Raw genomic sequence first — 13,858 nt, 5'->3', positions numbered from 1 at the left:
ATCCCAAGTGTATTAAAATGACTTGAAGGCCACCTCTACTTATACTAAAACATTGAGCACAAGTGGGGTTTATTTGGTTGTTGGCCGAACTTGACGAATTATCCCATAACACAAATAAATTCATATCTCCATGAATACTTATTGGAATCGGATGATCTTTAGATCAATCCTACACCTCTTGATAAGAGGGATCCAAGAAAAATATTAGCTTCTATTAATAAGATAACCCACATGGAGTTTTGCCTAGTTGCCAATTTTATCACTCCCTCTCAACTAGGGAGAACTCCATCCACTGATCCATATGTCTGAGTGTACTATCTCTGCCATCAGTGCCCTGTACTACTCTGATCTACTGAGATCTGCTCTGCTTTTCTCTGCTCTGTTGAACCATAAAGAAGAAGAATTGATCGAGAATGACTCATACCATTCTCTATTGACCTGAAGTCAGTTTCATCTGAAGAAAGTGTATCACATCACTCTTACTGACACAAAGTCAGTTTTATTGATCCTAGATCAATATCACAAGAGAGTGTTTCAAACCACTCATACTAATCCCAAATCAGTTTCATTGATTCCGGATCAATGGAGGTCATCTTAGCATAGGGAGTACGGTAGATACAATGATGCATCCATCGATAGTACTACTATGGTCCCTAACCCCTTTTCCCTACACATTGATTAGATGAGAGGTACTTCCCATGAGTCCCAGACTGCATGGGTAGGATGCCTCAACAAGACAAATAATCATCCTGTCCTTAGGAGAATGACTCATCATGTCCCACAATCGCCACAGGATAACTAATCATCCCGACCAATAGGAGAACTAATCATCCTATTCATAGTTGCCACGGGAGAACTAATCATGCAGTTTCATATTTCTGATACTGTATCTCAATCCATGAGAAATTTTGCCCTGAAGATATCTTAGAAGATTTTTGGCACCAATCCATTGAGGCTCAACCAAATATGAGCTCACCTTGCTAACTACGAAACATATGTCCAGATGGAACTTCACCAAGAACATCAACGCGAATGAGTTTATGAAACTCAGAGGTATTTCCAAAATCTGGTCTTACATCACTACCATATAACTTCTGAAAGTTAAGATCCTAGAGGTAATCGCTAGCTTGCAGTTTACCATTCCACATCCAGAATCCAATTCCCTCTTACTTCTGCAAGTGTGAGGGTCTGCACCTATTTGAAATAGGTTGTCCTCAGAAGGTGTTGGTATGAGAGGTCTATCATCCACAACCTTCAAACAATGGTTTGGATCAGCTTCACTCTTAGTGAATCTCAGCTTCATCTAAAAACTATCAATCCTATCATACTACGCCGGAGGAGTTTTGCTTCAAGCCATAGAGGACTTTCCTCCACCTGCATACATGAGATTCCTGATCATGAATCTCAAACACCTCGGGTTGTTCCAAACCTGTGGACTTGCTACATGAGGGGAATGATCCCCTTGTAAGATTTTCGTTCAGTACATCTCAAACATGTACTTTCATGCTCTTTTTGACTTTAGGCATCCCTATCACCATCTGACCCACAGACCTTGGGTGTTATGTGTCAATGGACATGGTCCCCAGTGGACTTCCTGCAACTTGATACAACCCTGAACTCAAAAACATCTTTGAAAATTCTATTTTCAAACACGTACCTTTCCATCGATGAGTGCCACCCTGTAACCTTTGACTTCCATTGCTGAAATGGACACTAGGTTCTTCTTGCGATTAGGTACAAAAAATATATTCTGTAAATGAATCGAGTTACCCTCATTCAATTGAGGGGTAACATTTCCTACACCCTTATCAGGAAAGGTGGCATCGGCTCCAAGTATAATCCCACGATTGTTTCCATCCCTACCAAATTAGAGAGTGTACCCTTCTATCCGATGAAGTTCATTGAAGCACTACAATCAATAAGCCATATTCCCAAAGAATCTGAATGAGAGGGCCAATACAAGATAACGCTTCTTTATCCTATCAAAAACAACATTTGATTCTTCATTCCTAGGGTTCCTTGCTTTCTTTGAAGAGTCAACCATTTCCTTGATGACTTGCATTACCTATCATTCCTTTGATCATTGAAGATGTCCCTAGAATGATTGTTATCTTCATCAAGAGATGTGTCTTTTCCATTCAGACACTTCTCATAATGGCTGAACTTATTGCAACCAAGGCATCTACCTTTCCTTCCACCCTTAGATCCGGACTTCCCATTGAAGTGATCTTTAGGTAGGCCATCAGAAAATTCTGCTATGTCATTCTGAGAATATTCTCTGCTTCAACTTCACCCTTGGTAAATTTGATGAGCGATGAGGAATCCATTGGTCCTCTTTTTTTCTTTCCCAACTGTCTTCGGTGATTTCTCTTTCACTCTTGCTTGGGCATTGCCTTCACCTTGGTTATGATTCCATGTTAATTTTAGGTATCCTATCAAAAACAACATTTGATTCTTCATTCCTAGGGTTCCTTGCTTTCTTTGAAGAGTCAACCATTTCCTTGATGACTTGCATTACCTATCATTCCTTTGATCATTGAAGATGTCCCTAGAATGATTGTTATCTTCATCAAGAGATGTGTCTTTTCCATTCAGACACTGCTTCTCATAATGGTTGAACTTATTGCAACCAAGGCATCTACCTTTCCTTCCACCCTTAGATCCGGACTTCCCATTGAAGTGATCTTTAGGTAGGCCATCAGAAAATTCTGCTATGTCATTCTGAGAATATTCTCTGCTTCGACTTCACCCTTGGTAAATTTGATGAGTGATGAGGAATCCATTGGTCCTCTTTTTTTCTTTCCCAACTATCTTCGGTGATTTCTCTTTCACTCTTGCTTGGGCATTTCCTTCACCTTGGCTATGATTCCATGTTAATTTTAGGTATGTTATGTGCTTAGAGCAATTTATTTCAATTTTCATAGTTAGCTCAATATCTTTTCTAGATTAGCAATCACATCAACATTAAAGTAAACTGTAGATAGAACATAAACATAAATAGCAGAAGACAAGCTAAGACAAGATGACACAAGATGTGGTGCTAACGAGGGACAAACCCTAATGTGGGGAAACCCTTGATCAATTATTCTTACATGTTCTTCAATATTTCAGCAGAGAGAGAGAGAGATAGTACGTTTACAGCATAAGTCAACACATTGACTTATCTAGATAAGAGCATAGATCATCTCTAAGAAGATGATACATGAGATCAATTGAAGACATGTTGCTTCAACTGATTCTCCAAGGTGACTCCTTCACTTATCGTTGTGCTGCATTTTGTCGTCATGTTGCACCTCACCGTGCTGCACCATGTTGCACCCATCATCACTATGCTGCATCTCATCATGCTTCATTAATCATGACTGTACTCATCACTGTACTGCATTATGTGCCATTGTTGCACCATGTTGCCATACTGACCTATGTGCTGGCTGCATCTTGCTTGCTTGTTGTCCATATCTTGTTTGTTGTCCCTAGCATGCTTGTTGTCCTTAGCATGCTTGTTGTTGCATGCTAGATGTTCCTTGCATGCTAGTTGTAACATTGTATGCTTGGTGTATTTGCTACTAAGTACCATACAACTATCCCAATGTTAGTTAGTTGTCCCTTGCATGTTGCTCTCCTTCGGAGATAGATGCTCAGGTTGTTTTGACAGTTCCCGATAGTTCCGATAGTTCCCGAAGATCCGGTAGTTCCTAGTAGTTCTGACAGATCCGGTAATTCTAGCTATTCCCGATAGTTCTGACAATTCCAGTTGTTCCCAATAGTTCTAGCAATTTCGGAAATTCTGGCTTCTGCCCTCTACGTCAACATTCCCACCTGTTTCGACAGTTCCTGGTAGTTTCGGCAATTTCAGCTATTTCCGACAGTTCTGACAATTCTAGGAATGCTAACTATTCCCAACAGTTTTAGCAGTTCCTACCTTTCCTTGCAGTTCTGGCAGTTCTGACTTCTGCCCTTTGTGTCAGCTTCATGGTTGTTCTGGCAGTTTCGACTATTCTCGACAGTTCCGACTCTTCTTGGCAGTTTCGGCAGTTCCGGCTATTCCCAGTTCCAACTTTTCTGGCATTTCTGGCAATTCCTGGCAATTCCAGCAATTCCGGTTGTTCTCGGAAGTTCCAGCAATTCTGGCTATTCCCAACAGTTCTGGCTTTTCCGGCTTTTTCTAGCTATTCTCGACAGTTCTGACAGTTCAGCTAGTTTTGACTTTTCCCGACAGTTCCAATAGTTCCGGCTTCTGCCCTCAGCGTCAGCTTCCTGGCTATTCCAACAGTTCTGGCTGTTCCCAACAGTTCAGACTATTCCCGGCAGTTGCGGCAATTCTAGCTAGTCCCAACAGTTCTAGATTTTCTAGCTATTCCCGACAGTTCCGGGAGTTCCCGGTAGTTTCGGCTTCTACCGTATGGATTAGGGCAGCGTTATCCCTTAGGATCTCTCCTCCTACTAAAACCCAAAGACAAGTAGAGAGGAAGACATCCCAAGTTTGTTAAAATGACTTGAAGGCCACCTCTATTTATACTAAAACGTTGAGCACAAGTGGGGTTTATTTGGTTGCTAGCCGACCATGATGAATTGTCCCATAACACAAATAAATTCATATCTCCATGAATACTTATCAAAATCAGATGATCTTTAGATCAATCCTACACCTCTCGATGAGAGGGATCCAAGAAAAATATCAGCTTCCATTAATAATGTGACCCACATGGGTACAATGATGTGTGGTTTGATGGTAAGTCTACTTGGGCGAAGCCTAGGAAACCGTAGTTCAAATCTTATTGAGTACACGTACCTACTGTGGTGGTGGCTGAGGAGAAGATTCCCTGTCCCCTCCTTGGCGGCACGAGAGTCTTGTTCTTGCTAAAATCATAGGATCTTAGTATATCGACTTGTATGCAGTTGGATGTACTCCTGGTGTTATAGAGGTAGCTACGAGGATTGATCCTGGGTCTCCCATAGATTAGGACTGGTAGTTACTGATTCACCATGTAATTAAAAAGAAAAATATGACCCACATGGAGTTTGGCCCTAGTTGCCAATTTTAACAATGGGGCATGGATATCAATCAGGCCTAGTTAGCCTTAGTTTCTTGGTAAGGATATGAGGCTTCATGTTTTCCACCCAGCTTTCCCCAAAGAAATTTATTTTAGTAGGAAAAATTATTCATTACTTTCCCCTCTTACAAGCAAACACTCGAAAAATGAAGGATTTCACAACTGAGAGTCTTTTGCAAGATAAAGGGAAAGGTGAGTGGGTATCCTACAATAGATACATTGGTCTTATTAGCATTACGCCACTTTTGATATGTGTCTTCACAACAGAGAATCGCCATTACACTTTGTTGATTTGTTTTAAAAATAAACATAACACACAATACATTCCTTTTGGGATGCAATGTTGTTGTTGGTAGTATGATTGTATTTGTGCCACATGTAAAGCTAATATGCGTTAAATTTCTTTCACCTTGCAATATTTTTATTGGAAATCTGCTTGTGTTTGGGCTAGAAACTATACTAGATTTATTTTTCTTTGCAATATTGTTGTTGTCAATTTGCTTGCTTATGATAAAAGGAAATCTAGTAAGTGTTAGATTTCCATCACCTTGGCAATGTTATTAGAAATGTTGTGCTTGTGTTTGGGCTAGAAGTTGTGCTAGATTTCTTTTGATATGAAATATTGTTGTTTTCAATTTGGTTGTTTATTATAGAAGGAAATCTAACACGTGTTAGATCTCCTTCACCTTGGTAATGTGCTTTTGTTTGTGTTAGAAGGAAATATAGCATGCACTAGATTTCTTTTGGCATGAAATGTTGTTATTGGTAGTATGCTTCTAGTTATGCTATATGTAAAGATAGCATGCATTAAATTTATTTTACCTTGCGACGTTGTTATTGGAAATGTGATTGTGTTTGTGATAGAAATTGTTGGATTTTTTTGGATTTTGTTTGCCCTACATTGTTATTGTTGGCAATGTGCTTTTGTTTGTGCTAGAAGTAAATGAAGTGTATGCTAGATATCTTCTACACTCCAATGTTATTTTTGGCAATGTGATTGTGTTTGTGCTACAATAAACTCTAGAATGTGTAAAATCTGTTTTACTTTGAAATGTTTTTGTGAGTAATATGCTTCTATTTAGTTAGAAGAAAATTTAGCATGTGGTGGATTTCCTTCACCTTAGAATATTATTATTGGCAATGTGTTTGTGTTTGTGCTAGAAGGAAATATAGCATGTGCTAGATTTATTTGACCATGTAATGTTGCTTCTAGAAATATGCTTATGTTTGTAGTAGAATGAATGATATTGATTGTTAGCTTTCATTTGAGGAAACAATGTTTCATTACATACAATATGACTCCCATACTATTTTTATTTTTGCATCTATATTACCTTTTCGTAAGTTGTGTCTTTTTGGGAAAATATAAAGTCACACTTTACATGGTTCATCCTTTTAATTACAAGTTACGATTTAATTGTTGTTACAAAATTGATACAAGCTATAATGGAAAATATAATTTTGGCAAAAGGGGACTATGTTGATCTCCTTATTAATGGTCAAGTCATTGGGCTAGGAAGGGTTGAATCTGCAGAGTCTGGAACTTATTATGTTGGAGAAAGGGTTAATGTTGGTTATGTTGCAATTTTGATAATTGATGTCATTCAACCACATTTGATTGATGACGATGTTAATGAAGAGGACATACATCCATGGAAGATTATGGATTTGAGAAACCACATAGGTAAAGCAAAATATTGAAGTGTGTCTTATATATTATTGATACTATAATAAATGTTTTTTATGAGTAAATACTAACATTATTTACATTCGTTTATAGGTACAAATTGTTTCTTTTACATTTTCTATTGGAGACAATGCAAATCTTCTTCAACATGGAGTGAAGGTGGGCAAGGGCTCCATATTCAGTACAGAGCTTGGGCATAAAGTGCATGGAAATATGGTAAAGAAGGATGCATAGTGGTTAAAATTGAAAAGGTGTTAAAACATAATGCTCCTCTACCACGTCCAACAAGATTTGAGCATACACTTGGGGGTGCATTAGAATCTTATGAAATTTGGCTAGAATCAGATTTGGACCCTCACTGTCATGATCATGCCATAAATATACCCCAAGATAGGGTTAAATTCATATGTGCAAAGGTTTCTCTTACACATGAATGCATGGGAACAAGCATGTGCATTACCAAAGGAATGCTAGTTAATGTCCGTGAAGATGACATTGTTGAGGGTGAAACACTAGGTGAAATGGATTTTGGTGTTTTTCTAGAAGAGATAGATGGAAATTATGAGATATACAAAATTGGGGATAAGTATATACACTGTTTGGTTAGATGGCCAATAAATAAGTTGGTGGACAATAAAGGTGTGATATTAAGGGTCAAGGAAAAGTTCAAGGAGCCACCTAAAGAAATGGTGATATGGGATGTTATAGAGGACACAAATCCCTTAAACAAATGGGATGGGTACCTTTGTAATGAAAAAGATAGAAAATCAATTGATATGCATGTAACAAGGCCATATAAAAGGATTAAACAAGTTATGGCTACAAAAAATATTGCAAAATGTCAAACAAAAATAAATGAAGAGAAAGAAATTCGACTTTCAGCAGCAGATGTATGTTGTAGAAAAGATTGTATTCAACATGTGGATAGGAAGGCCATTATAGGTGCTAGAAGGGGTATGAGACAAATAAATACAAATGGTATTAGAGAATTTGTCTTGAATTCACTCATGTCAAACACAATCATGTCAAAGGGCCACGACCTACCACCTATTTCCATAAATGTAAAGGACATGAGAATTAATGGGAATATTATTTGTAAGAAAGCATGGTATAAGATACATAAAATTTCTCAAAGCACATTCTATAACTACCAACATTTTTCCAACATGGACAGATCAAAGCTATTCATGGTAACACCAACACATGCAAAGCACGAGCTCACACAGTGGCAGCCATAGAAATATTGCACAAAATTGTAATGGATAATTCAGATTTTTCACCCAACCAAACACATCAAGTTGAAGAAGATGGACCATATCCTCCTTTAAGATTGCTTCCTTCAACTTACACACAAAATTCATTTTTAAAAGAGATCAATGAGGCTCTTCAAAAGCTCAATTACCCATCAATATCACAGCCAATAATGAGCAAGATCTGGAATACTAAGTTTTGAGATGTGACATTTTCAAAGAACACCAACTTTAGTAAATGCAGTGAATGTATTGTGGTGAAAGCACAAATGAAGTCAGCAACTACAAAAGAGTTGGAGGAAAAGGCACGAGGTAGGTTGACGAAATATAACAAGATTGTTATGTATGGAAGATATTTCTACTATGCCCATAGAATTATGTCAGAGCGGTTTCCAAAGGAGTATTTGAGCATTATCCATGATAAAATGGACAAAACAAAGAATTCAATCCCAAGGCTACGTGTCAAATCAAAATCTAATGTAGGAACAAATTTAGGTTTGTCACTGACAAGTATGCTTACACATGGGCATAAGGCAGGAGGTTTTGGTCATTTCTCCTTACCATTTGTCCATATGGGATCACAATTTACTATTACATCCCTTGCAAAGTGCTTAAGGGACCTTGAAGACCCACAAATGGATATGTATGGTGATCTAATTTATGAAAGTGGAATTTAAGAAACCCATTTACAAATGCATTACTTGACACCTCTATTTACTCAAAATGTCAAGGGTACAAGGATGATTTTATATATCATGGAAGTTCAAAACATTAAAATGTTGATTTTAAACCTATTCCTCCACATTTGTTGTTACAGTTGGACAATGCAGCGAGTGATAATAAGAATTGCTATCTTTTCATGTTTCTATCACTTTTAACTGCACTTGGTGTCTTCATCACTATTGAGGTTGGGTTCTTGCCTGTGGGGCACACCGATGAATACATAGATGGAACCTATGGAACAATTTCTTCCAACCCAAAAAGTAAAGATATTTATTCTTTATCTGAAATGATGGATACATATCGCATAATTGAATAAAATCGAGTGTTTCCACTTACACTTACTGACAAGGTCTATGACTTCAAAAGTTTCCTTAATGGATACATTAAGGAGGGAAAAAATGCACTAGTTGGACATCTTAATGTCCAATACTTCCAATTTCTTATACTCAATGATGTTCCATTACTAAGGTACAAAGAATCAATTACATATATTGAGTGGTTAGAACCAATTGAGTTACGGAATATAGATGATGAAGGTCGACCTATAATTCCCATAGGGAAGCCATCTTTCTTAGCTTCCAAACAGAATGACGTCTATTTAAAAGAACTAAAGGGATAACATCTTACATAAAAATGTTGAAAGACACTATTGGGAATGAGGATACACCAATTGTTACAGAGGAATGGAAAAATAAAGTAGTGTATTGGGAAAAAGTTCATGATACATTTGATGGAATCTATAATGATAATAGAATAATAGATGGAAGTGATTCATCTTCTGAGGATTTCTGGCCCAAGAAAAGGCACATTGTTGATGTTGATCATAATGCATTCCAAGTAATCTCAAGTATTATGGATGGAGATTTTGATAATGTGATAGATGAACCAATATATTTTGGACCCAAATGCAACAATCCAAAATCAACATTCAATCCGATGATTGATGTTGAGAAAGGAAAGATGTTGCTAGTTAGATCAAGAAATGAGGATGCAGGCGAGATGATTTGGATGGAAAAATCCATCTCATATATCTTTAGGGATAATCAAAGTGAGAATCTTCATGTAAAGGTTGACTGGTGGAAGCCTACGTGAGGGAAATACAATGGAAACATTTTAGAGCAATATTGGGTACTAAATCCTGATGAAAAAGAACTTGGCTCTATTCCAATTAATACCATAGTGTGGGCATGGATGCAAAAGAAAGAACATTGCAAGAAGACCAAGATAAATAAATATGGTGTAGAAGCCATTCTTGATCTACTTGAGCGAATATCTTAAGAGTAGGTGTATATGATTCATGAATGTAATTTTTTTTTTTGAAGGATCTATTAATATACATTCAGACACACTTTTCCATATTTGTTATATAAATATTCTCTTCATATTCTTTTTGAAGGAGTTTTAAATTATTTAATATTTCAATGTAATCATGTGTTATACAAATTACATGACAATGCCATAAAATATTTAAGTTTTTAAAGCCTTATTTGACCAACATGACTTCTCACCATATGAAATATGCATAATCAAATTCAATAATGCACCTAAAAACATCTTCTAAACTTGGTATATTAAAATAACAATGGAGTACCTAATTAGTATTCTATTTAATGTAAACCATTTAAACACTTAATGAATAAATGCTAGACACTTGATATAATTTTTGAGGCGAGTTTTCCTTAATTTTCCTTATTATAATTGATATAAATCAAATTCAATATTATTTTGCACTCTAATTTATACAAAAAATATATTTTGATCATTGAACAACACAACTAGAATTATAAAATATTTCCTCTTATAGATTTTGAAGTGGTGCCAACATTGTACTAGTATAATTAGTTTGTACTCAACTTAGGAAAAGTAGTTAGTGTCAATTTAAAATGGTCAATAATAGTAAGAAAAGGAATATTAATATATTGTTAAATAACTTTATAGGTAAGATTTTTTTTACACAATCTAGTATTCACGAGTCAAATTTAATACATAAATATAAATGTTAATGATAATAGAAATAATGTAAGGAATCTATGTTTTAGATGAATTTGTTAATATGTTCTTTTCAATATAATAATTTAATACATAAATATAAATGTTAATGATAATAGAAATAATGTAAGGAATCTAAGTTTTAGATGAATTTGTTAATATGTTCTTTTCAATATAATATCCTTAAACATTACAGGAATAAAAACTAAACATTTGTAATAAATATCTTAGTCATTTTTCTCTCTTTCTTGTTGTATTTGAAAATAATCAAATTGTACTACTTTGTTACTATTCTAATTCATGATTGATTTTGATCATTAAAATGATTAGTAATTAAGACAAGAGGCTCATTTTGCAGCCCAATATGGGGGGATGTGTAAGTTGGTCTATCCGTCAGTGCCCCTTTAAAAGAAAAACCATGTTCTAAATAGAAAAATATAAAAAATAATATTTTGTAAAGTACTTAGAAGTAAAAAAAACATGTGAGATAGATGTTTAAATCTTATACTTTTCAAAAGTAATTATTTGAATATTTATGTTAATATCAACTTCAGATATATATATATATGTGTGTGTGTGTGTGTGTGTGGTTAAAACTATTATTTGTTCGTATATATACTCTATTTAACATTCAAAAATAGAGTTTCAACAATTAAAAATAACACAATGTATCTTTCACTCTAAAAATGTTTGCACTTGAAGAAATTTGATCCCTACATCTGCACTTAAAATGGATCTATGATGGTGTGTATTGGACACATTACTATGATCATTTGTCATTAAATAACTTTATACTTAATATATAGCTTGCATATTAATCTATTATTCATTAAATAAGCCTCAACCAACTTCGTTTTTTACATAAAAATACAAATAATAAATAAAAATAAATTATATTCAACATTTAATGTGATCCTAAAAAAATATTTTCTCCTTAACTCTAAAATGGTGCAAACTTCCTACAATAGTATGTAATGATGATGGTGATAATGATGATTATCATCCACTAAGACCAAATATGGTATGTAAGAAGGTAAAAAGATATTACTAAAAGTTATTTCGAATTTTATTGGTATGCTATAAAAGCATTAAAAGAAGTGTTTCAAGATCATCATAATTTTGTTTAGGTAAACAATCAGGAAGGTTGGTAGCATCACAAATATTTTGAAGTTTAATTCCAATATTTTAAATTGTGTCGACATTGTCTTATTAATAATCGTAACTTAACATATACATGATATTTACTATATGGGATTATAATTAAATGGGTTAATAATAGTTACATACACATCATTATTTTCATAACATAACCTTAACAAACTTATCTTTTTAATATAGACCATAAAAAAATATTAAAATACATAAGGTAAGGAATCCAAGATTAAGATGTGAAATATTTTCTTTTTCAAGTTTATATAAATTTGTTTTATAGAGTTTATCATGATAATTTTTACACAAAAAATAGTGAATATCTACATAAAAATTAGTGAACTAAGTGACTTTCTAATTCCTAATTTTGAAAAAACTTAATCTAGTTAAAGTTCTAAATAATGGTATATATTGGACACATTACTAAAAATTTCATTTGTCACTAAATAACTTTATACTTAATATATTTCTTCCATATTAATATATTATTCATAAAGCAAGCCTCAATCAACTTCTTTATTAACATAAACATACGAATAATAAATAAAAATAGATGATGCTACTACTCACATTCAACATTTAATTCGATCCTAAATTTATTTTTCTCCTCAACTCTAAAATGGTGCAAACTTCCTACAATAGTATAATGATGATGGTGATAATGATGATTATCATCGACTAAGACCAACTATGGTAAATAAGAAGATAAATTGGTATTACTAAAATTTATTTCGAATTTTATTGTTATGCTCAAAAAGCATTAAAAGAAGTGTTTCAAGATCATCATAAATTTGTTTAGTTAAACAATCAAGAATGTTGGTAGCATCACAAACATTTTGAAATTTAATTCCAATACGAGCATAAACTAGATGATCTATGAGAATTGTTTAATCTTCAACCATATAACTAGTGTAGCAAAGGTGATAGACTTTTAAATTGTGCCAACACTACCTTAGTAATAATCGTTACTTAACACACACATGATATTTACTAAAATCAGATTATAATTAAATGGGTTAATAATAGTAACATATGCATCATTATTTTCATAAAATAACCTTAACAAACTTATCTTTTACTATAAACCATAAAAATTATTAAAATAGATAATGTAAGGAATCCAAGATTAAAATGTGAAAGATTTTCTTTAGCATGTTTATATAAATTTGTTTTATAAAGTTTATCATGATAATTTTTACACAAAAATGGTGAATATCTACATTAAAATTAGTGAACTAAGTGAGTTTCTAATTCCTCATTTTGAAAAAAATTAATCTAGTTAAAGGTCGAAATTCTAGATCCACTGAATACTTCCATATTTAATGAAATATGTGTTAAGCTCAAACCAATTTTGATACATTCAAAAGGAAACCCAGGTAATGGCTCGAGGTTTTGGAAAACCATGGATCAAGTGAGCCAAGGATCGAAGATGAGATCAAGAAAGCGTGGCTATGAAAGTAGATGCAAAGCAACTAGAAATAAGTTTAGAGGGATTTGCAAAACATTAGACTGCATTGCAAGGTTTAGAGAGTGCTGCAAAGTTTAGAGGGTGTTGTAATGTTTGGGATCTAAAGTTGTGTGAGAGAAAGACTACTTATAGGCATATCTGAATATGTAATGATCTGTTTTGATGCTTGTTTTGAGTTGTAATAATTTCCCTCAAGTTTGTAATGTTCCATGAGCTATATTGAGGAAATGTTGTTATAGTGAGGCTCTGATGCTTTAATAATAAAGGGAGAATGGGATTTCTATCATATTTTTATTTATTTTGCAGCCCCTTTTAAAATTTTCTATATGATCTCATTTTCTGTTAAATCTATGAGTTAAATTGTCCCCAATGAATGTGTGAATGGTTAGCCACACCACAAAATATATATTTCTATATTCCCTTCTATATTTCTATGGTTATGGCTCGCCATAGGTGAGACGCTCCTTTGATCCAAGGGAGTGAAAATGTGGGCCAAGTACTAGACTATGTGGAAGCCTTTGTTGGCACCCTAGGTCAA

Source organism: Pinus tabuliformis, chromosome J (genome assembly GCF_031772625.1).
Source record: "Pinus tabuliformis cultivar Carrire ecotype Pingquan chromosome J, CPIR1, whole genome shotgun sequence".
NCBI lineage: Eukaryota > Viridiplantae > Streptophyta > Pinopsida > Pinales > Pinaceae > Pinus > Pinus tabuliformis.
The sequence above is the reverse complement of the archived record's forward strand: the minus strand, read 5'-3'. Positions refer to the sequence as shown.